This window comes from Peromyscus maniculatus, chromosome 1 (genome assembly GCF_049852395.1).
Source record: "Peromyscus maniculatus bairdii isolate BWxNUB_F1_BW_parent chromosome 1, HU_Pman_BW_mat_3.1, whole genome shotgun sequence".
Classification (NCBI taxonomy): Eukaryota; Metazoa; Chordata; class Mammalia; order Rodentia; family Cricetidae; genus Peromyscus; species Peromyscus maniculatus.
The window spans coordinates 182386551-182411419 of NC_134852.1; the positions used below are offsets into that span (position 1 = coordinate 182386551).

General features: G+C 41.1%; 1 pseudogene; it reads left to right on the forward strand.

Moving 5' to 3' along the window:
• Window positions 1–479: 479 nt before the first annotated feature.
• LOC102918547 (gamma-aminobutyric acid receptor-associated protein pseudogene) overlaps window positions 480–24869 on the forward strand; it is a 25337-nt pseudogene continuing 947 nt past the window's right edge.

The following is a 24869-nucleotide window of genomic DNA, read 5'->3' on the forward strand; positions in this document are numbered from 1 at the left end:
TGATCTGGGGATTCCTGGGATATGTCTGTCATTGTCATCTGTCTGTCTGTCCTGGTTCAGCCAAGAGCACCACTGAAGCTGTGATGTGGCATTGGAGTCCTAGAGTTCAACTTCTGATCTTGATTCTTAGAGATGCTTTCCATACATTACATCTAAGAGAAGGTTAGAAAAGGCACAGGCTGTCTTTTGTGGTCTGGATAGGGGAAGGCACTCTGACATCTTTGGGAAAGTATTTGGGGATTCAAATGGAAACTCCTCTTGGGGACACTGTTTTGCAATAACAGCACTGATGGCAGCAGATTTCAAGGCACTAGTGGCCAGCTTTAGTGAAAACGTGCCTAATTTGTGTGTTAGGCATGTTAGGAGACTTCCTCTAGCTTGAAACACTGATGATTTTTCTTTCTTTCTCTCTTCCTTGTGTTCCCAAGGTTTGTCTCATTCCTAAGTCAGCCCATGGAACGAATCCGGCAAGTGCCTACATGGCGGGCATGAAGATCCAGCCTGTGGAGGTGGACAGATACGGGAACATCGATGCTGCTCACCTCAAGGCCATGGTACTCACTGCCCCCTCCACAGATTGGAGAAGTCTGGGCTGGGAAGGCGCAAGTGATGGGCTCAAGGGGCCTGATAACTGTAAACATTATCTTACAAGTTCTCCTCTGAATGGGTCTTCAGGGAAGCAGTATAAAATCTGAAAACCTAACATTTTAAAAGGAAAAGAGAAAAATAAAAAGCAAAGATCATATTTCAGTCATTAATAAAACTGACCACGTCTTTTGTGCCTTCTACAGAGAGAAAGTCACTTACATTGACCTCTCCACCCCATTTTTTGTCTGTGTAAGATATTGAATGAATTATTCATTGTGGGAGGAGGACTCTGAAAGGCCTGCCTGCCTTTCCCGCCTCCATCTTCCCCATCCATCCTCACCTTCTCCCATCAATAGTCAAATGAGCAAATAAGTCACAGTTACACTCAATCTTTTTTTTGGTTGGGAATTAAAGTACACACGTAGAGTTTGCAGATGTTGTCTCTCCCAGCCATGCTGTGCTGGATTACAGGCCACATTCTACCCTGTTTCCTCCAACATCAACCTCTATCCCCAACCTCCAGGAGGAGGAGGAGGTTGCCTAGCAACTGTATCTGCTTTCTACCAGTGGACTGGAGGCTGCATCTTAAGTGGAAGGGAAATCAGTGGAATAATGATGTGATTCTGTCAGGGCCATTCACCATTGATGCTGGGATTCTGCACAATGGCCTTCAAAGGGAAGCTAATAACACACAGCCCTGTTGGTCTTTTTCACTCTCCTCTTCATTGCTAAGGGGTTTTTTGGTAAGAAATATTCTGGGCTAGTAGTTGTAATTTTTAAGTCTCTCTAGTATAGAATATATAGAATATGACTTTATTTTTCTCTTCCTCACCAATTCTGTACTGATAGCAAGAAAAGCAACTAGAAATGATTCTTTCATATACAATTGTATTCTAACTAAAAAGGAGAGAGAAATGAAATGAAAAAAAAAACGAGGGAAGTTGGTGCAGTGGCACTGGAGCTGGCATTACAGGTGCGTTTAGCCTCCATGTGGTTGCTGGGAATTGAACTCGGGTCCTCTGGGAGAGCAGTGAGTGCTGTTAGCCACTGAGCCATCTCTGGCGGCCCTGAAACAATATTATTTTCCACCAAAGGTATGGCGTATGTCTACTGTTCCTCCAAACATCGGCTGTGTATAACATTTTGATACAATTAACCTAGCAATGAGGGGGTTAGATGGAGAGGTCAACAGACAAGGAGAAAGAGACTGAACCTGCCTTTTCTCTGTTGGGTCCAGACAGGAAAGCAGAGCTCTCTGTATTTATTTGTGAATTTCCCCACACCTAGTGGGTGACTTGATGATCTGATACAATGCAGAATTAAAGGGAGCGGCTTGTTGTCCTTCATACTGAGGCACCAGACTCTGTCACAACGACAGGAAAATTGTCACGTGGACTTGGGTACTGTAACGACTGACTCTTCTGGCTGCGTGGTGGGTAGCTGAGCTGGAAGACAGCATTTCAGACATCTGAAAATCAACTCAGTGATGGCACACCACCACTGGGTGCTCTCCAAAAAGACGCCCGGGAAAGGCTGGGTCTTATTATGTCATTCGGATTATCCTGAACATGCTATATAGACAGAGCTGGGCTTGAACTCATGGAGACCCATCTGGCTCTGCTTCTCAGGTGCCAGGGCTAAAGGAATGTGCCACAATGCCACGCTCTTTTTTATTTTCAATTAGAAAATTATATGAGGAATCAACAGGACAAGAGACATAGGACATATCATACACAGAGTAGGAATGCTGGTAGGTCCAGGGATTTGTTCAAATTAACTACTCTAGAAAAAAAAATTGTTTGCCTCCTTGAAAAAGGATTTAACCTGAAAGTGAAGATTAACAACCTAAGCAACCGAGGTGTCATTTTTAGGTCCCTTGCTTGCCCAGAGCACAGGGACTGGTCACATATAGATACTCAGTAAACCACAGGGCCTTAGTGTTGATGACACAGAACATTCAGCCTCTCTGTACTCCTGCAATAAGTGAATGCTGGTACCAAAGCGTAGAAATGAAAACAATGATGGACAGTGCAGGATGGCAGGAAAGGGTGGAGGATATGAAATATGCGAGCCCCATCCAGCTATGCCTCAGAAGCTGGGAGCACCGAGTTCTTAGGAGACAATGTCTCCCCTCAGGCTCACAGGGAGCCCCAGGATTGAGGAAACACATGGGTGTTCTCAGTGAGGACCAGTTGTCAGGTAAACTCCCTTTCAGGGCGTACCACATCCTGTCCATGGTGCTGAAAGCCAGATGTCTCAGCCAGATGTCTCGCCGGGTGCATGTTAAAACCCATCTCAATGCTCCAGAGCCGGGAGAGTTGAAGCTTATTTCCCCAAGTGCCTCCTTTTGCAAAGGAGAAAACAATGGTCCAGAGAGGAGAAGGCATTCACTCAGCCATAGCTCGGTTCCTAGAGGACTCTGTGGACAACCAGAATCATCATGGGCTGTGACACTCCAGGTAACACTTGCCAGAGACATAGAAGCCTGCTGGAACCGCACAGCATGGGTTCCTCTCTGGGCTTGTCTTTGGCTGCTTTCTTTCTTTCTTTCTTTCTTTCTTTCTTTCTTTCTTTCTTTCTTTCTTTCTTTCTTTCTTTCTTTCTTTCTTTCTTTCTTCCCTCCCTCCCTCCCTCCCTCCCTCCCTCCCTCCCTCCCTCCCTCCTTCTTTCTTTCTTTCTTTCTTTCTTTCTTTCTTTCTTTCTTTCTTTCTTTCTTTCTTTCTTTCTTTCTTTCTTTCTTTCTTTCTTTCTTTCTTTCTTCTTTGCTGTCCCTCCCCATTTGACCATCCCGGACAGGGTGTGCATGCTGCAGCTTTTGCACCAAGCTGGACGTGTGCTGTGTAGCAATGTACTCGGAATGTAAACATTATCCACCTGGAGGGAGGTTCTCATGACTCAGGAAATAAACAAGTGGCAGTCTCAGGGAGTCTCTGAAACTTACAAGATCCACCCCCGGGTTATATAAGCAGTAAAGACTGCTGGCAAGGATGAGACTTCCTGACCTGGCCAGCTGTCTGCGAGAAGAGCATTTCGGGGGTACTCCCTTCAGTGATGCCTGGAGTCATCCATGCTTCTGTAATAAGCACTCACTCACACTCCTGTAAAGAATCCCAGTAAACTCACTGGTTCTTCAAGTTCAATTTCGGTGGAATTGCTACTTTGAACAGTGTCAGAGGGGGTTATTGGGAGAAGTGTTGAATAGGTTTTTCAGGGTAGACCTCTTTGTATGAAATTCCTATTTCAGTGTCCACAGACAGAGTGTCAATGGAGTATGCAGTGCCCAGCCATGCATGTGCTGTCAGTGGCTGTCACACAACAAAGACAGAGTCAAGCAGGGGGCAGAGGAATGTGACCCAGAATATTGGCTAGTAGACTCTTGACAAGAAATGGTTGTCAAGAGCCTTTTGGGAATGTTACCCTTGTTCACATGACAAGAGCAACCCAAGGCACTGCTGTTCTGATGGTCGCCTGGACCCAACCAATGTTTCTTTAGTCAATTGTGACTTCCTCAGAGAGTCTGATCCCATCTCCTCCATGAACTGTCCCAGACATCACCCCTTGTTGTCATCGGAACTTACCTCACATGATTTGCCTGTGAGAAATCCTGGTTTCTCTGGATTCTGCTACAGTCATCTCTTTGAAAACAAGAATGTCATTAGTCTTGACAATTCCTGGATCCAACATCTATCAAGACATGTCCTTCAGAAGTTGCCCAGTGAATGTTTGTGGACTGAATAACTGACTGTGGTCTCACACCATGCTCAGGGTTAGAGGCTAGGAGCAAGTCCCCAGTGGTACCTTTGCATGGCAAGTCTTGTTTCTTTTAGGCAAGAGGGGAATTGGACCTTGAAGTGAAGGAGTGATCTAAATCCTCCCTGAAGAGAAGCTGAGTGTATGTGAGAGGAAAGCATGAGCATGGACTTTGTAGGAAGTGAGGCACACAGAACATGTGCACGTTCACCTTGGATTCCACTGCCTTGGGCATCTCAAGAGACCCCACTGGGAGGCATCTCCCAAGGCTCCTTGGAGACAGCAGCCACACTGTTACCACCTGCCCAATAAACAGAGGTATTTTCCATGGCAAGTGTAATTGGCTGGTGTCCGGTCACGTGGCCAATAAAGTTGCACAATTCAGGTCCCAGGGCCTGAATCATGAGTGAGGGTTTCAGAGACTGTTGACAACTTTGTCAACTTAAAGTTAGAGCTCTCACTAGAATGGCAGAGGGCAGAAGTGCTTCCTGAATCCTTACCTAACTCCCAGGTGTAGCTTCACCCTATGTTACCTGCTGCGGCACCTGCTGATTTCACTCTTGCCCTGCCCTGCTTGAATGTCTACACCATTTTGGGTGGGGGTTTCTGCTGTTGGCTGCTGAAGCTCTGACTGTTCTTCCCAGCTGCATAAACTGAGAATCCTGGGCTGAAAAGCTTGACTTTCTACTAGCTGCTGGGGTACAGTTCCTTCCTAGCACTCAGACACAAAACAGATGGCCACTGAGTCAAAAGCAGAGACTTGATGGCTTTTGGCAATATCTGATAATGGTGCTGTTTCTGGCAGAGTGTTCACATCTCCTGTGACATGAATCTTAAAAGGTCTTATTAATGAAAACACTCCCAGAGCCAGGTATTGGGGTGAACCCTGAATGATCAGAGAAACAGAACATGCCACATCCAACCTCACCTTGCCAATTTCTCAGCTAATCTTGTTTCCTCAGACTGGAAGCCTCTGAGTCCTCATCTGAATAGATCTCAGCTGAACTGCTGCTAAAAGCCTCAAAGATTAACAGACCTAAGAAGCTTCTAGTTCCTGGTCCTTATGCCTTATATACCTTTTTGCTTCCTGCCATCACTTCCTGGGATTAAAGGCATGTGTCACCATGCCTGGCTGTTTCCAGTGTGGCTTTGAACTCACAGAGATCCAGACAGATCTCTGCCACCTGAATTTTAGTATTAAAGGCATGTGCTGCCACTGCCTAAACCTATGTTTAATATAGAGGCTGTTCTGTTCTCTGACCCCCAGATAAGTTTATTAGGGTGCACAATATATTGGGGGACACAATATCACCACAATCTCCCAATCCTCAAGGGACAAACCTGGTAAGATACAAACCCAGGTCCCCTTTGTTAGAGGACAAAAAAGGCTCAGGGAAGGAAGAACCACAGCAGTCAGCAGGACAGTGATGGGCGTGGATTAAAGGTATTAGTGATTAACTCCAAGCCACCAATGATGCATTGGTGTCACATTAAGTAAAGAAGTAGAAACTCTTCCCCCTTGGTTTACAGAAGAGTGAGTTCGAATTTGCAGTCTCTATTTTATGCTCCCTGTGTCTTTCATCCTCTGTCCATCTATTGTGAGTCTGAATCTGTGCCTGCCTGAAGGCTGGTCTTGTGAATCTGCTTGTCCTTGTCTCTGTCCCTCTGTGTGCCTGTCTGTCTCTCTCTGTGATGTCTGTTGCATGAGCTGTGTGTGTGGGGTGTGTGTGTGTGTGTGTGTGTGTGTGTGTGTGTGTGTGTGTGTGTGTGTTTGTATCGAGTGTTGTCTGCCTCTAACAAAGGGCTCTGCTCTGTATTTCTTGAACAGCACCAGAGAGCATCACATGGGGGAAGGAATGGGAAACTTTACAGATATCTTTAACAGAGTTTTACAAGGGGTTAAGTCAATGGCGCCAGCTGATCCCAGCTGACCTAGATAACAAATATCATTGTTTATCAACCAGTGTCTGTAAATGGATGGTAGATTTTAGGAAGTTGCTTTCAATTTATGTATTTGCTGCTTTCAGTAAGTTGATACACCTGGGTCAGGGTTCTGGGTCAGGAGCATGTAAGATAAGTACATGAGATTACAGCTATGCATCAGCTTATGTTGTAAACATTGCTTGTATGGGGATTTCAAGGCAAGCAAAGTTGGTTGTTACATTATTCTCTTAAAGGCAGGTTAAACAAACAGGCTGAGTCAATAAACAAAATGACTTCAAGGTGTATTATTAACTTTGGCTGTGGGGTCTGGAAAAAGTTCTGGTCTCTTAGGATGTAAGATATTTTCAGACTATTGCATCTCCAGTGATAGCCTGAAGACCATGTGTGTTCTAGAAAGCCAAACACTGGATTATATGAGACTCAGCAGCCATTGTGTCTCTGCGGTGAGATTCACAAAAACCCCTTACTTGAAGGAAGCAAGGGAGAGGGGCCTGAGCCTTTTCCATGATGCTCTTGGTTGCCTGCCTTCACCAGCCACTCACACTCAGCTTCACCTTCTCTTCCTTTGCTCAGGCAGGGCAAAGTCATCATCCTGTGTGACGCTCAGTTTTTGACACTTTGACACAAGCTAGAGTCATCTTGGAAGAGGGAACCTCAACTGAGAAAATACCTTCATAAAACTGGTCTGTAGGCAGATGTGTGGGGGCATTTTCTTAACTAACGATTGATATGGGAGGGCATCGCCCACTGTGGACAGTGTCACCCCCTGGGAAGGTGGTCCTGGGTTGTATAAGAAAACATTCTTAGCAAGACGTGGGGAGCAAGCCATTAGACAATGTTCCTCCATGACCCCTGTTTCAGGTTCTGCCTTCAGGCTCATCCTCTAGATCCTGCCTTGGCTTTCCTGATGACAGATTGTGGCCTTTAAGCCAACTAACTAAGCCCTTTCCTCCCAACATAGCTTTTAGTTGTGGTGTTTATCCCAGCAATAGAAAGTAAAACTAGGACACCATGTGACGTCACGGACAGTCCCTCTTCACAGTAGGGGTCAGAGCCCTTGGCCCTTGTCACCCCTGGGGTCCTCTCAGCAGAGCAGAGCCTTGCTCAAAACTTAGGGTCACTCCAGTTGGAAAGAGAGATGTCTGTCCTGCCTTTGCACTGATGTCTGTATGCACAGCTCAGGGGGTTCCTCCTTTTCGTAGCAAACCCACAGCAGCCAAGGCAGGGGCAAGCAGGGAGCTCACTACCAGCTCAGCACCAGTGGGCACGGAAGACTCAAGTCTGACGGGTGGATTCAAGTGAGGCTGAGAAGTCACTGTGGCCTGGGCACAGGACCTGCACCACAGACGTCCTAGGGCATTTGGTTGAAGCATCTGTACAAGTGAGGAGCCTGGTGGTCCCTGAGGTGCACAGAAGACTCCATACGCAGACTCTAGGCACATAGGGAAGAAAAGGTCTACCTCACTGGAGTTCAATTCCAAATGAGACACAGATAGGCACCACCAGACAGACAGGCAGCACCGATGAGCCGCTTCCCTGGACAAAGAATGCTACACAGGCACAGGGACGTGTAGCTGAGGTTATACAATTTGTAATGAGCCTCAATGGCTCACACAGTTAGGAATCTGTAGCTGCAAACACTAGAGTGCTTTGTAGGGTAAGCCTGGCTCATGTCACAAAGGCATATAAAGTGCCATGTTACTGATGAGGCACTCAAGAGCCAGATACAGGCAATTTTGGTTTGACATTCCAGCAATGTCATCAGTGGCCCCAGTTGACACCTCTCTCTCCATCATTAAGCAGCAATGGTTGGTGTCACTTCCTTATTATTTAAGATGGCTGCTTCCACCATAGCCATCACATCTATAGTGCTACTGCTCACCGTAAGCTAAGGAGGTCTTGTCTTCTCTGACACTCCTTCCTTCAGGAGGAACTGAAGGAGTTAGTCACTGTCCACACTTACAATTGGCTGGAACTGGGCCACAAACTTCTGCCCCAAACCATCTCAAGCATGAAGGAAAGAGAAGGCCATGGCCAACTTGGACCAAATGTGGTTCCTCCAAATTGAGTCCCATGGGAGAAGGTGAGGGAGGCATAGATTGATGTATGAGATACATACCCAGCATGACCTGTGATAAAGGAACCATATACAAGGGAATGTGCTTCAAAGCTATAGGGGACATTGAATAAGAACACACATCTGAAGCATTTACTTATATTGTTCTATTATTAATAAACACTTGGGAGTCAGATATTGGGATAAAAACCTGATAGATCCAAAAAGTGGCAGAGGAACAATTAGCTGACCCTGCCTCTGCAAGCTTCCCAGATTATTAGAAAAGGCCATGAATCTCTCTAAACCCCTCCCTATATCTTCCTGTGCCCTCCTGTCTGGGTCCTCCAAAACCTCTATGGCTAATTCTAGTCAGCCAATCACTGACTCCACCCTCTGATTCAGGGTAAGCTTTATTGTCAGTCTCAGAGTGTCAGTGAGAACAAATTTGCTGCAACATACATCAGGGTGGATGAGGGTGAGTGGTGAGTCTGGGGGACCACCTCAAGTCCCTGTGACAGCCCTGTCAGTCCAGACTACACCTCTAATTCCATTCACTCCTCTGTGCTGCATTGGCCTTATTCTATATGTATCTTTTGGAGTCTATTCAGCTACCTTCTCTGCCTGGAACATTCTTTCTCACATACTGTTTGACCTGATCTCTTCATCTGCTTTGCTCAAGTCTCATCCTCTCAAAGAGGTCTACCCTGAATACCCTGCTCAACACTGTTACCTACACCCTACTCAACACTGCTACCAACACCATGCTGAACAATTCTGTCAACATCCTGTTCAACTGTTCAACATCTTGCTCAACATCAACACTTCTACCAACACCCTGCTCAACACTACTACCAACACCCTGCTTAACACTACTACCCATACCCTGCTCAACACTGCTACAACACCCTGCTCAACACTACTACTAACACCTGGTTCAGCACCATGACCAGTGCCCAGAATCCTGACTTTCTGTTCCCAGTTTCCCAGTTCCACTTTTCCTTTTTTTTTTAAACCTTTTATTTTTTATAGTCCTGTCCTTTACTGATTGAATGCACATTGTCTCCTCTATCCTCCACTTACATATAGGTTCTATAAGTGAAAGATCTTTGTTGGCTTAATTCATTGATATATTCCACGTCTAGATCATATGATGTAGGCTCCAGGTATGTGCCTAATGAATCAATAATTCTTCAGTATGTACTGTCTGCTGAAACAAGGTTAAACAAAGTCTTTAAGCCCAAATCTTTAAACTGACATTGTACATCAAGAACAAATAGCAATCATTCTCTTTTATAGCTGAGGATACTCCACTTCTTTTATTAAATTTTCTTTCTCTTTCTTTAAGCCCTTTCAATAGTTTTTCCCAGTTAGAGACATGCTCAGATGTCTGATCCAGTCTGATCTTTGATGCACGGAGGGTTCTCAGACTACTCTAGTGACCAAGACAGTTTCAACAAGGTGATAATCATGGAAGGTTTCCAGGGCATGCCGTAAAAGTGGAGGACTGTTGGCAGGATCTGGGTTAGCTCTCAGTGTGCAGAGCCTGGGAATTGCAGAAGAGTAAGATGAGGACAGAGTACTTCTTTAGAAGATTCCTGATGTTCTTCGACCTCCTGTGGCCAAGTCATTGGAACTAGTCTTGTTCTTGCATCAAATTAATTGGGCAAGGCTTTGCCATTACAGGTGGGAATCATAACCATAAATGCCTAGACAAGATTTAGACATCTTATTGAAGGGGCTGGAGACCCTTCAGCAGATGGAGCCTGGTGCTATGAATGTGTGGGGCAGAGGCGTGTCAATAAATGTTATACCAGACATGAATCACAAGCAAAACCACAGCTTACCTAGTGTTTATGGTTATTTGTAATAATTGTTTGCTGGAATTAGTTTAAGAACATACACAATTGCCAGGTTTAAAGAACAACCATTGTGTGTAATAGAAGCTCAGAGCCTAGAAAAATGGATGAGAAACCATCTTTGGTAAGTGATTTATCTGATGATCTTTATGAGTGCTAAACTACCCCCTCCCACCATGAACTAGGGAGTTCTATGTACAATACTTGCCAGATTTTATAGGGTGATTAAATCTATAATTGTGGGATCTAGAGTTAGCATAAGGACTATTTTAAATGGAAACATTTGAGATTCAATAGCTACAGGCACCTTCCAGCCTTTTTCATTTATCTAAAAGTAGAAATATCCAATGAGTGAGGACTACTTTGAATTCCTCTTCATAGTGGCTTCTACTTTTAGGATAAAGACAGGAGAAAGAGATTATAAACCCCTCTGTAGGGATTTTGTGATTTCTAAAAGGATTTTATTTGCATAAGGACATTATTTCAAAAAATTGAAATGTGCCATTTGTTTTCCTTAAGAAACTTATTTGTTGCCAGGGGTGGTGGCACATGCCTTTAGTCCCAGCACTTGTGAGGTAGAGGCAGGGGGATCATCTCTGAGTTCCAGGTCAGCTTGGTCTACCTAGTGAATTCCAGGCCATTCAGAGCTTCATAGAGAGACCCTGTCTCACACAAACAAAAAGGAAGTTCCTTGTTCTTCCCAGTTTCATCTCGCCTCCCCACTCCTTCTTTTCTGGGCTGTTAGGTTTATAAACCCCCACTTCCCACCTCTTCTTTGAATGACTCATTCACAAGCCTCTCATGTGCATGTGCATTGTGCACAGGACCTTTTTCTCCTACCAATCTATCTTTGGAGCGTTTAGTTTCCAGGCTCCTAATTACTGATCATAAAATAGCAAAGAGAAACTTTTTTCTCCCCTTATATAATGAATCTAGACAATTTGATGTCTTACCTTCACTTATTTGCATGTGTGTGTGTGTGTGTGTGTGTGTGTGTGTGTGAATGGGTGTGTGGGAGCCAGATTTCACAGTTGGCTCTCCTACTCTATTACTCTTCATTTTAATTTTTTTTTTTTTTTTTTTTTGGTTTTTCGAGACAGGGTTTCTCTTCGTAGCTTTGCGCCTTTCCTGGAGCTCACTTGGTAGCCCAGGCTGGCCTCGAACTCACAGAGATTCGCCTGGCTCTGCCTCCCGAGTGCTGGGATTAAAGGCGTGCGCCACCACCGCCCGGCTCATTTTAATTTTTTGAGACAGAGCCTCTCATTGAACCTGAAGATTGCTGCAAGCTAAGCGGGCCAGCAAGCCACAGGGATCCACCTGCCTCTACTTCTCTAGAGCTGAGATTTTACTCATTCATAGAGCTTTTCCATGGATGTTGGTGATCCAAACCAGGTCCTCCCAGTTACATGGCAGGTGATTTAAATGAGATATCTCCCCAGCTCCTTGTACTTCATTTTTCTTATATTAATAAAAACTCCACAAATTTTGTGGTTCCCTGCTCTATTGTGATGAATGCAGCATGTACACAGGCAAAACTGGGACTTGGGGATGTGGTGTACTGGATTCCATTAGTGAATTTGGTGAAATTCTGTCAATCTGCCTTCTGGAGTTGTTCTAACAATCTTCTTTTCTCATAGTACAGCATTGAGGAGCACTAAGGAATATGTGATTGTAAAAGAAAATATGTTCATCATGAAGGTAAGATTCATGGTACCCATCTTCTCTGGTGAAGTGAAAGAAACAAGGCTATTCTGGGGCTCCATATGCCTTCCTTTTGGAAAAGTTCCAGCATAGTTCTTTTTACATAGTAAACATAGTGTTTATTAGCTATAAGAAATGTGTTCTTAGAAGGTATAATATGTTTATGCTGGATAGAGCATGCATCACTCAGTTCCTTCTCTTGTGAGATGGAACAGGATGGCACGTTCTCTGGGTCCCATCCATTTCCCTTTTAGAAAATCTCTAGTAGGACAGATATGGTGGCACACACCTTTAACCCTAGCACTTAGGAGACAGAGGCAGGTGACAGAGGCTCTCTGTGAGTCTGAAGCTAGCCAGATCTACATAGTGAGTTCCAGGCTAGCCAGCCTGGTAGAGAGTGAGCCTATCTAAAATAAACATCTCCATTTACACAGGAGACATCATGTTTATAAGCATAAAGCCTATATGCTTTATATGACATAATGTGTTTGTAATGAAAGCTATATACACAAAAGCTCCTCTCCTGTAATTAAAGAGGACAGCACATTTCTAATATTCTGTAAACCTGCCTTTGGGAAATGTTCTGACAAGTTGTGTTCACAGAGTGATTATAACATCTATGAGCAACAACAGAATGTGCGGTTGAAATGGAACATGTTCACGTAGAATGAATGGCGTACCACTGGCTGCAGAATGGAAGGAGAATATATATTTGTCTTGATTACTTTTCTATTGCTGTGACAAAACACCATGATCAAGGCAACTTATTAAAAAAGTGTTTTATTTGGGGCTTACAGTTGCAGAGGGCTAGAGTCCCTGACCATCATGGCTGGAAGCATGGTAGCAGGTAGGCAGGCATGGTGTTGGAGCAGTAGTGGAGAGCTTACACCTTGATCCACAAACATGAGGCAGAGAGAGTTAACTGGGAATGATGTGGGCTCTTCAAAAATGCCAAAGCCTGCCCTCAGCCGCACACTGTAGCTGGACATTTTCCTGTGTCCTGCCCAGTCCTGCAGCCACTCAGACCCAAATAAACATACAGAGGCTTATATTATTTTCAAACTATATGGTCTAATGGCTCAGGCTTCTCGCTAGCTAGTTCTTACATCTTAAATTAACCAATTTCTATAAATCTATACTTTGCCATGTGTCTTGTGTCTTACCGATACTTTACATCTTGCTTCTCCTGGCAGTGGCTGGCAGCGTCTGTCCCACTCTCCTTTCTTCTCTCACTGTCTCTCTTGGATTTTCCCACCTGGCTCCATCCTGCCCTGCGATAGGCCAATGCAACTTTATTTATCAACCAATCAGAGCAAAACATATTCACAGCATACAGAAAGACATCCCACAGCACTTCCCCTTTTCTGTCTAATCAAAAGGAAAGGCTTTTACTTTAACACAGTAAAATTGCATATAATAGAACAGTTATTAAGCAAGAATTACAGTGACAATATCTAGTGTATTTGTAGTTGGCAAAGTTAAAGAAAATATTCTATCTATCCTATATTTGTGAGTCTAAAGTTTCATATCTAATTTATCTTTTATCATAACCAAGGAAAATTATAACTATCTAGTTTTCAACTACATCAAAGACCCCAGAAGGATATAATATTACCTAAGTAAACAGGAAATACATTGTAAGCAACTTACAAAATTCTGGAAATGACAGAGATTGATGCATGCCTGGAAAGTCATCCAAAGTTCTTCTGTAATGTGAGGGCATCCATCTTTAGCCAATAGGTCTAGAGTTTTTTAGTTGCTTCTCCCTCTGTTCTATAGAATGTTTGGCAGTCTCCTCTGTGAAGCAACAACCTGAAGAACCATTTCGTCTTGCAAAGTTCAGTGGTCACATTCCTATGGGTCTTGCATGTCCAGTTTACATAAGATATTATCAGCAATCCAGGCAAGAGCAGTTTCTTGCCCAAATAGCTATTTTTGCCAAGAAGAAGATAAACTCCATATAGAGTGTCTTTGATGCCTATCCTTCTCTTTGAAGTAAATTGGTGCTGTCAGGAGCAAATGTGTCTCAGTGTCCAGAAAGTCTAAGTTTTTAAAACATTTTAAATGCCATATTCTGTAGGTCTTTGAAGTGTTTGAAGGTTACCTACCTAATTGAATTATATCTATGTATACCTAGAAAACTAACAAGACTATAAGTTTGACTATCATTGAAGACTAATTATTAATCTGTATTTCTTAATTATCCATTACAATTTAAATGAGTTATATAAACATAATAGCTTAAACAAGAGTAGAAATATATATACAGTATAACAAAATTAACCTTAAATTTGTATCAATAAACCAAATTCCATATCAATGTAAAACATTTTAAACAGGTTGTTACTCTTTATCCTATCATAACTGTATCCCCCTTTCTTCTTTAGAAAGATATTGCATTTATAATCAACTCCCTTTAAATAAAAATAAACATTTATAAACGGTATTTTGGGAATTTGGGCGTAGCTTCTCATACTACTCCAGCAGCGTGTAGTCCAGGAACATTTTTTGTCTGTACTAGTAAAAGCTAAATCTACCACATAGCACACTGCATGGCTTGGAGATGCCTCTGTGTACTGTGGCAGGAATCCATCATGCTGCAGGTCAAGCCCACACGCTGCAAACCCTCAATAGTATAGCTCATGGCTTGCCTGAGTGACACATTTAGGAAGCTGTTTTTAGCTCCATTTTAGAATCTTTTTTAAAGTTCTCTCAAGTTTTAGGTGGAAAGTTGAGCCAACACATTGGGCATCAAATGTTGTCCAAAGTTTTCCTGCGTCCCGCCCAGTCTTGCAGCCACTCCTAACTATTTTGAAACATCTTGACAGTATAACATTTAGCAAAACAACAGCAGATGCCCCCCTCTCTCTGACCAGGGAAATGTGTCTAACTGCTTTGAGTAAGTTAATGCCATGGTTTAGCTTTCCTTGAATTAGTCAGAAAATTAAAGTTACAGGAAACTTTGTTGATTTTCAGTGTGATTATCTTTTTTATGGGTATCATAAGGATAACATCAATGAGTTCCAAATTCTTCACACTGCAAAATCGAAACCTTGTTGTGGAATATTCAATCACACTGGGAACCCTGAGTTTACATTAATTAAATAAAATCAACCATGGGTCAGGAGGCAGAGCCAGCAACTAGTTGACAGGAAGTAATCATAGAGACATCTATGAAGACAAATAGAGAGATGTACAGGAAGTAGTAGGGAGGGACTTTGAGTGTGGCAGTCTTTTTTTTTTTTTTTTTTGGCAGAGCGGAAGGATGCTCTCTTTCTGAGACACTGGCAAAGAGGGAAGGTCAGCTAGTTGCTCCTCAGCCTCTCTGAGCTAGCAGGTTTTCACCCCAACCTCTGAATCCTGAGTCTTATTGGTAACTGGAATGATAGAGTTAGTTAAAAACTACATTTGGTGGCAGTGGCAGGAGGCAGATCTGTCCTGCCAGGCTGCTGCCTGAGAAAGCAGGCCAGTAACTGCAGAGCCTCAGTCAATGGCTGAAACAGCAGTCAATCCAGGTGCAGTGCTGTGCCAACAAAAACAACAAGGTTTCTTTATGTAGCCTTGGTGTTCTGGAATATGATCTGTAGACCAGGCTGGCCTCGAACTCACGGAGATCTGCCTGCCTCTACCTCCTGAGTGCTGGGATTAAAGGTGTGCGGCACCACTGCCCAGATACAAAGAAATTTTTATAAAGCACTTCTGAGTCTAAGTTGGAGTACAAATTAGATGTAACAGCAAATTATCAGTTCAGAAATGTGCTAAGATCCCCTTCACATCATACATGATAATACAGAATTTAGTTTGCTATATGTTATTTGTGTAAAAACAGGTTTATGAAAAAAAAACAGCACCGAAGAGTTTATATGAGGCTAATTTCTCAAAAAGTAAATAACAAAAGAAAACAAAAACCACAAAGAAGCCCATTTTAGCAATGTTATATAAAGAATTATTGGGGGCTGAAGAAATGGCTCAATTCCCTTGCAGAGGACCTAGGTTCAATTCCCAGAATCCATGGGGCAAGCTCATGCCATCTGCACCTCCAGTTCCAGGGGATGTGATGCCCATGTCTTGTCTCTTCAGCTCTTGCATGCTGGTGCTGCACATAAATTCATGCACGCACACCCATACACAAATAAATTTAAAAAGTCTTTTAAGAATCATTAAACAACACTGTCAATTTATTTCATATAAATGTTTATACTCTGCAATTTATAGACACAGGGCCAAACTAGTGACATCCCTCCACCCCTGCAAAAGAAAAAAGATCTGAATGCATTCAAAAAGAATCAGTTCATTCTTTTCTTCCTCTTTCACTTTATGGGATTCTGTGAGAGAGCAGCAGAGCTTACCTATAAAGGATAAATGAGTGATTCAGGGGAAGAAATGGCTGATGAATGGACTATCATAAACATTGTTCCAAACTTCTAAAATCCTTCATCTCCTACCACATTAGAAATATTTATGTCTATTCAAAGTAGTCAAGTTAGGCTGGTGTGTTTATAAAGCTGCCTAGCCTTTCAATGCAAATCACCCAAATTTCAAGGTAAGGAAGCTCTGGGAGGTGTTCTGTATTATTGCCTTTGCTACAAATCCCATTCACTCCACCTGCAGCTTCTGAACGAATGGAATGAGGCTTCAGTTGTCATTTGAAAGTTGCATCTGTGTTCTGCAAGAACTGCTTTTTTTTTTTTAACAGTGGTATAAACTGTAATGAAGTTTTTTATATTTGCCTTTGATGATAATGAGAGTGATGATAATAATACATGGCCTGTGTTGCTCCTAATGTTGTAAAATAAGCTACAATAATGATTTGGTAATATGCATGTATATAAGGACACAAAGACTTGTATATTGCTGCTTTTTGTCTGTCTGTTTTTGTTTTTTAGTTTTTCAAGAGAGGGTTTCTCTGTGTAACTCTGGCTGTCCTGGAACTTGATTCACAGACCAGACTGATCCACCTGCCTCTGCCTCCCAAGTGCTAGGATTAAAGACTTGCACCACCACTGCCCGACTATTGCTGTTTCTTTTTAAATAGGTCTCATAGGAAAAATATTCTTTTTCAGTTTCATGGCAGGATATCAGAGAAGGGATGATTTAATTAGTTATTTAGAAATTCAGTTTTACCTTTGTGTGACAGAGAAATATAGATTAGTTGGAATAGAAATGCATTGCCACCAAGAATTATACTGATATTATCATAGGGATGGGAGTTCACTGTTGTAATTCTTATCAGAAATATTATATTTTGTGCTTAGGGTTTAATTTATAGCATAATTTTAAAGTCATGTGTTTTTATACAAGTTATAAAATTATTCTTTCTCATACTGAATAGCACATAAATTATTTATAGCTAAATGGCAATAAAGGCCCAGGAAATATGTTTACCTCTTTAAACAAAAGTGGGATGAGACCCACGGACAACTGTGGTGGTAATCTAATTGTACTGAATTATTATTTTGATTGTATGTTAATAAATAAAGTTGTCTGGGGGTCAGAGCTATTAGAGCCATAGCAAGAGTGTGGCGGTGGTGGCACACGCCTTTAATCCCATAGATATCTGTGTGTTCAGGGTCAGAGCTATTAGAGCCATAGCAAGAGTGTGGCGGTGGTGGCACACGCTTTTAATCCCATAGATATCTGTATGTTCAGGGTCAGAGCTATTAGAGCCATAGCAAGAGTGTGGCGGTGGTGGCACACGCCTTTAATCCCATAAGATCTCTGTGTGTTCAGGGATATAGCCAGCATTGGAGACATATGCCTTTAAGACCTTGGTCAACATATAATAGGATAGTACCACAGGACTGGCAGGACCTTGCACAAGGTGTTCTGGAACCCAGTCAGAGACTTCAATTTCTGACTTGGTTTAAGGAGGAGGCTAAAAACATAGAAAAACAATGGAGGGATAAAGGAATACAAGTTTGCCAGGATCAGCTTATGGGCGAAGGCCAATATGCTTCAGCACAAACACAATGTTTATATGATGTCCAAACCCTAATTTTATGTCGAACGGCAGCCTTGAATGCATGGGACAGAGTTGAGGAACCAGGAAAAAAATCTGAGTCATTTACAAAGGTGAAGCAAGGCCCAAAAGAGTCTTTTACAGATTTTTTACAAAGACTGGCTTCAGCAGTAAAGAGAACGGTCTCGGATTCAGAAGCTGGTAAGGCAATAATTGAATCTTTGGCCTTTGAGAATGCGAATGCAGCATGCAAAAGAATAATCAGGCCATTAAGGGCAAGATCTGCACCTATGGAAGATTGGATTAGAGAAACAATTAATGTTGAAGCTGATGAGCATGATGATACATGGGTAGGAGAAGTAATTTCAAAAGGTTTGAGGAGTGTTAGATGTTTTGGATGTGGAAAGCAAGGACATTTGAAAAGGGACTGTAGACAGGTCATTCCCAGAAACAATGTTTCTTCAAGGAACAATGGCAACAGAATGCCCCTTCCTTCTGGAGTATGCAGAAGGTGTGGTAAGGGAAAACACTGGACCAACGAATGTAGATCAACAAAGGACAGACAGGGTAATCCTTTGCCTCAGTCTTCGGGAAACTCCCAGAGGGGCCTCAGGCAGGCCCCCAGTGCAAATCCAGTTCAAACCTTTCCTGCAGCCATAGAGGAAATGTCTGCTCTGGAGAGCGATTAAATAACCAAATGCCTATTGGAATAAATCATGCTGGTCAGGATGATGAAACAGAGAGAATAGAAAATTCAGGAGAAAACATAAAGAAAATTTTTTGGCAAACTTCTATTAATGAACAAAGACCAAAATTAACGATAAAAATAAATGGTGTTTTGTTGTCTGGTCTGGTAGACACAGGTGCGGACGTTACCATAATTGCACCAGAATTTTGGCATCCAACTTGGCCTCTTCAGGAGGTAAACGTTCAACTGTTAGGAATTGGGACATTATCTCAGGTGAAACAGAGTGCAAGATGGCTCGAATGTATAGGTCCAGAAGGACAGAGAGGAAAATTAAAACCATATGTAGCTAACATAACTATGAACCTGTGGGGTCGAGACTTGTTGCAACAATGGAATACTCAGATTAACATCCCTCCAATCTCAGAAACAAATCATAAACTAGCACATGTTACTGAGAGAAATATTAGAAGATATTGTTCTAATGAGTGGTCACCAGCCATCCATATTATACAAGAACAGGGCACAATAACTGATGATCTTCCAAAGACACCAACAGCTCTACCTTTAAAATGGTTAACAGACAAGCCTGTATGGGTCCAGCAATGGCCTTTAACAACAGAGAAACTCCAAGCTTTAGAAGAGCTGGTAGAAGAACAGTTAAATGCTCAGCATATTGAAGAATCAACCAGCCCTTGGAATTCTCCTGTATTTGTTATTAAAAAGAAATCTGGTAAATGGAGAATGGTAACAGACCTTAGAGCAATTAACAAAGTAATTCAGCCAATGGGCTCTCTACAATCTGGGATGCCTTTGCCTACTCTGTTACCAAAAGGATGGCCTCTCATAGTTATTGATTTAAAAGACTGTTTCTTTTCAATACCCTTACAAGAAAAAGACAAAGAAAGATTTGCTTTTACAGTGCCTACTTATAATAATTCTCAACCGGTTAAAAGATTTCAATGGAGGGTCCTCCCTCAGGGAATGTTGAATAGCCCAACTCTGTGCCAATATTTTGTACAACAGTCATTGGAAGTGATATGTAAAAAATTTCCTAAATCTATAATTTATCATTATATGGACGATATTTTACTAGCTGACTCAAATGCAGATACTTTAGAAATAATATTTGAAGAAGTAAAGAAAATTTTGCCTTGCTGGGGATTACAAATTGCTCCTGAAAAGATACAAAGAGGAGATTCTATTAATTATTTAGGATATAAAATAGAGCTACAAAAAATTAGACCCCAAAAGGTGCAAATTCGGAGAGATAGACTACAGACTCTTAATGACTTTCAAAGATTATTTGGAGATATTTCTCATCTACGAACTATTGTTGGGGTAAAAAATGATGAACTGACTAATTTGTTCAGAACCTTAGAAGGTGACAAGGACTTAAATAGTCCAAGAGAATTATCACCTGAAGCTGAGAAAGAATTGGCCTTGGTAGAAAAGAAAGTGCATGAAGGACACGTGGATCGTATTGATCCAAAGCTGGATTGCATTTTGGTTATTTTACCTTCTAGGCGTTCTCCTACTGGAATATTAATGCAGAGGGAAGATATTATATTGGAATGGATATTTTTACCAAATAAACCAAATAAAAAATTAAAAACTTATGTGGAAAAAATCTCTGACTTGATTTACAAAGGAAAACTGAGACTTCGTCAATTAGCAGGCATAGACCCAGCAGAAATTGTCGTACCATTAACTAAGGAGGACATTGAAAAATTATGGACAGAAAGTGAACCTTGGCAAAGAGCTTGCAGTAATTTTTTGGGAGAAATTAACAGCAAATATCCCAAAAGCAATAGAATTGATCTTATAAAGAGAGCTGATTGGATCTTGCCTCGAATTGTACGGCAAAAACCCATATCTGGAGTTCATACATTTTATACAGATGCCAACAAAGAAGGAAAGGCAGGTTACAAATCAGAAGAAATAGACTGCATAATGCTCTTCTAACTTTGAATTTTCTGAATGCCAATGAGAAAGGAACAACAGCTGCAGAGAGACATTGGATAATAGAAAAAACTACAGAATTAAATCAGCCTATATACTTTAAGGATGTGCTGACCTCAGAATGGAAACCAGGGTATGTATTACATTGGGGACGAGGTTTTGCTTTTGTTTCTACAGGAGAAGATAAGCTGTGGGTACCATCAAAATTGATAAAGGTTCGATTTGAACAAGAGAGACCTCTTAATTAGAGGAGGTGATAGTTCATCAACCAGCATGAACATCCAATTTAAACTAACTTGTATCAATAACACATGCCTTTTCATTTAATCAGATAATAACTTGTCAAAAGGAAACATCCCCAAAATTAGTCTTGGGGAAAGGTTTTTGTTTTTGTCTTGTAGGAGAATGAAGGTTAAGGAATCTGAAGAACACTGGACAAATGAGACACCTGAAGAAAAGGGACAAATCATCTATCCCAAGAAACAGAATGAAACGGTGTATGGGTATATATTATCTAAAAAAATTTTATGTCTTCCTAAATGTTTGTTTCTGCCTTTATCTAAAGATTTAATACTATTGGTTTTCTAATAGTCCCAGTTCAATTAAAATTTAAAGCTGACTTTGGAGTTGGAGAATGGCTCTCTCCTTCTTTAAACTCAAGCATGTTGTTAAAAGGAAAATGCAAACTCCCTGTATCATGCCAGAATAAGAGCCATCTTCTGCTATGGTACAGGACAAAAGCAAAATTAATTAAGGGACTATTCTATTACTAATCTCAACTCTTTGATTGTATTCTGATTCTTTAAACTTTTCTCAAAGTATAAATTTTATATCAAAATTTACAAGATTAATATATATATATATATATATATATATATATATATATATATATATATATACATTTTAAACTTTGTTAAGATATGAATGGTCACATAGAGTACTAACTAATTCTAGAAAAAAGGCTAGCTGCATATATATGTTTTTGTGTTCGAGTCTCTTATCAGTTTTCTGCAGGAAATCATGGCCAGGCCTAACATCAACTGAAGTCTCCAGAAAGAAGATGGGGCCCCACAACAACAACAATTCCACGTGGACAATAATAATATCATTAAGCTGACAAACATAATCCACAGATCAGCTTTGAACTACAAGGTGCTCAGAGCAATTTTGAGATGACTAGCTGAGATGATCCAGTCTCAAAGACTACTTGAATAAGGACTTGAGATAAACCCTGAACTTTGGCATTATACACAGACTGGATAATGAAGGATATAGTTACCTCTCCTAGAATTTGACAATTAACCTAAAATTTTTCTTTCAGGATAAAGAAAACTTCGCCCATACCCAGCAGGAAGCAATTTTAAGAATACGACGCCCACATTCCCAAAGAGGTGGTGTGGGGCGGGTGGTTTTTTGGTCTTTTTAATGGGTTTTGGGTCTGGGATAATTTTCAGTGTTTAGGGGGGTTGGTTACAAGTTATTGTCAAGGGTTAGGAAAAAGGCTAAGCAAAGGAGATTAGATTTAAGGTTCTTGTTTAAAAAAAAAAGAAAAAGAAAGAAAGAAAAGAAAAAGACAATTACTAATTTTAAATACTTTACATTGGATTGGATTGTTTTATATTGTTTACAAATTTGAAATTGATATTGTTAGAAAATGCTATATGTATATTTCTAATTGTATTTATACCATTCATTTAACAATGTAATGCAAATTTCTGATCCTTGAATGTTATTATTATCAACTATTAGGATATAAAGAAATGAAAGTTAGTAGTTAGACATTACAATAGAACTTGTAGTCATATTAGATATGTTTTAAAAATTGAGCAGAGATGTTTTAGACAGGTCATCTTCAAACCCTTCAGAGATCTACAGAATATGGCATTTACAATGTTTTAATAACTTAGAAAATTTTTCTTTTTTGAGACATGTCGGCTCCTGGCAGTACCAATCTACTTTAGAGAAAATATGGGCATTGAAGAAACTGCATATGGAGTCAACTTTCATTCTGGCAAAAGTTAGCCACTGGACAACAAAGTATCCTCGAATCAACAGGACAAAATGGACAGACAGATCACGAAACAAGGGACTACTGATTCTTGCCAAAACAAGTGTGGTTATGGCTTTATCAAAAGGCATCTTCTGAGGCCAGGACAATATGGCCCCATCCCTGAAGTGGCCTTCGCATCCGGAAAAGGTACGGTGCCCTTTTCTTCCAAGGCAGCTTAACAGGCAGAGGGCCGATGGATTCTGTTGTACAATGGAACAGCAGCTGAAAGCTCATGCCTCTCAAAAGTAGACTGGCATTTATTAGAGGGATGTGGAGAAGAAGGGGATGCTGAGATGAAGCCATATATACACAGCCAAGAAGAATGGACAGCTGAATTAAAAAACTGTCAACAATTTCCAGAATTTAAAATCCTGAATCATGACAGGACACTAGTGGAATTCAGGTGTTTCTGGTACGTGAACTGCTCTCACCCAATGTGAGGTTGAACTGTTGACCTTGTGTACATCCTACTTCACAAATGAGTCTGTCAGATACACTAAGCCTATAGGCTGAAGATGATGCCCCAACACTGCGGAGAAACCTCAGGTGACTGCCCAGGCAGCTGGCTGTTTCTGTCAACTCACAAAATTTTTTGGAAGTTGCTTGCATGCACTTCCTGTTTTTATTTTTGTTAGCTAATATTATTCCCTTCTTGGGTCTCTGAGGGAGTTGAAGATTAGTTAGTTATGGTTGAAGATTAGTTAGTTATAGTTGAAAATTAATTAGGATAGAAAGTGCATTAGATACATCTTGGATTTACCAAAATAGGATAGATAATGGAATTATTTTCTCTGATTTGTCAAATACCTGTTTAGGTATTTATTATTTGTATATATTGTATATAGTTATTGTACTTTTGTATATAGTTTTTCTTTTGTTAGTTATAACCTTTTGCTTTCTTTTTCTTTTTATTAAAATAGAAAAGGGGAAATGTGGTGGTAATCTAATTGTACTGAATTATTATTTTGATTGTATGTTAATAAATAAAGTTGTCTGGGGGTCAGAGCTATTAGAGCCATAGCAAGAGTGTGGCGGTGGTGACACACGCCTTTAATCCCATAAGATCTCTGTGTGTTCAGGGATATAGCCAGCATTGGAGACATATGCCTTTAAGACCTAGGGGGCTGTACATTCAGACAGTGACGAGGCAGTCATGTGTTTGGGTTTACAACCAATGAGAAGGCAGAACAACATACTATAAAAAAACGAACCGACAGGAAGTAGGGCTCTTTTCGCGAAGCTGGGACAGCAGGAGGAAGGGTGAGATTTTAGCTCTGAGCTCTGACCTCTCGGCTTTCTCTTTTACATTGTTTCTGTGTTTCTTATTTAATAAGACGGTTGGTTACATCTACAGACAACATTCAGTTGTAGCAGCAGAGTGAGAAGTTTTTCAAACTTGCTGTTTTATTATGAAATTGTTGATTAACAGGATTTTTTAATATACGGCCGACCTTCATTAAATCTATTTTTCTAGAAAGAAGGGCAACATCCAACTGAAGGCTGGACATTGAACCATCGACATATACTTTCTCCAAACAAGAATAGAAAAACGATTAAAAGAAAAAACCGACTCCTCCCCCATCATATAAAACTTTATCATGACCTTCTAGTGGTATTTTATACACAGAGATTTCTCTAGCACTTTGATTTCAGGAAACAAGTCAGTGATCACCCTTGCTCATTGCTAGATAGTGTTCCATTACAATTTGAATCAAGTGTCTTTCCAAAACAATGCAAGAGAGAATGATCAGGCACAGGCCATGTTAAATAGAAAAGTCCAAAATAGGATTCTGAAGTCCTTCTAACTCACATCATGAAGATTTAACTCTGGAAGGAGGACAGACATGATGAAATAATGACTACAGACCATGGCTTCTGGCTTTGCTTTCCAACGCTCGCTTGCTCTTTCTGTATTTCTTAATTAGGACACAGAGTCATGGATTTCATTACAGCATTTCCCACTGATCCTCATCCATCCTTTCTATCCCTCATCCTTGGCCCCCACCTGAACCCTTCCTACCCCGTAGTTTCCTCTCCACTTTCATGTCACATGTGTTCCATTAGCTTCTTTTTCATCCCTACCCACTTCCTCAGAGCCTGATTTCCCCTTTCTCCATTGCCTTTCTAGTTTCATGGTATATACCCCCCACACATATGTGCACATATAACAATTAAAATCTAAGATCTTTATTTGAGAGAGAACATATGGTATTTATCTTTCTGAGTCTGGGCTACCTTACTCAATATAATAATTTCCACATTCATTCATTTTCCTGCAAATTTCATAATTTCAATTTTATGTTTGGCTGAATAAAATT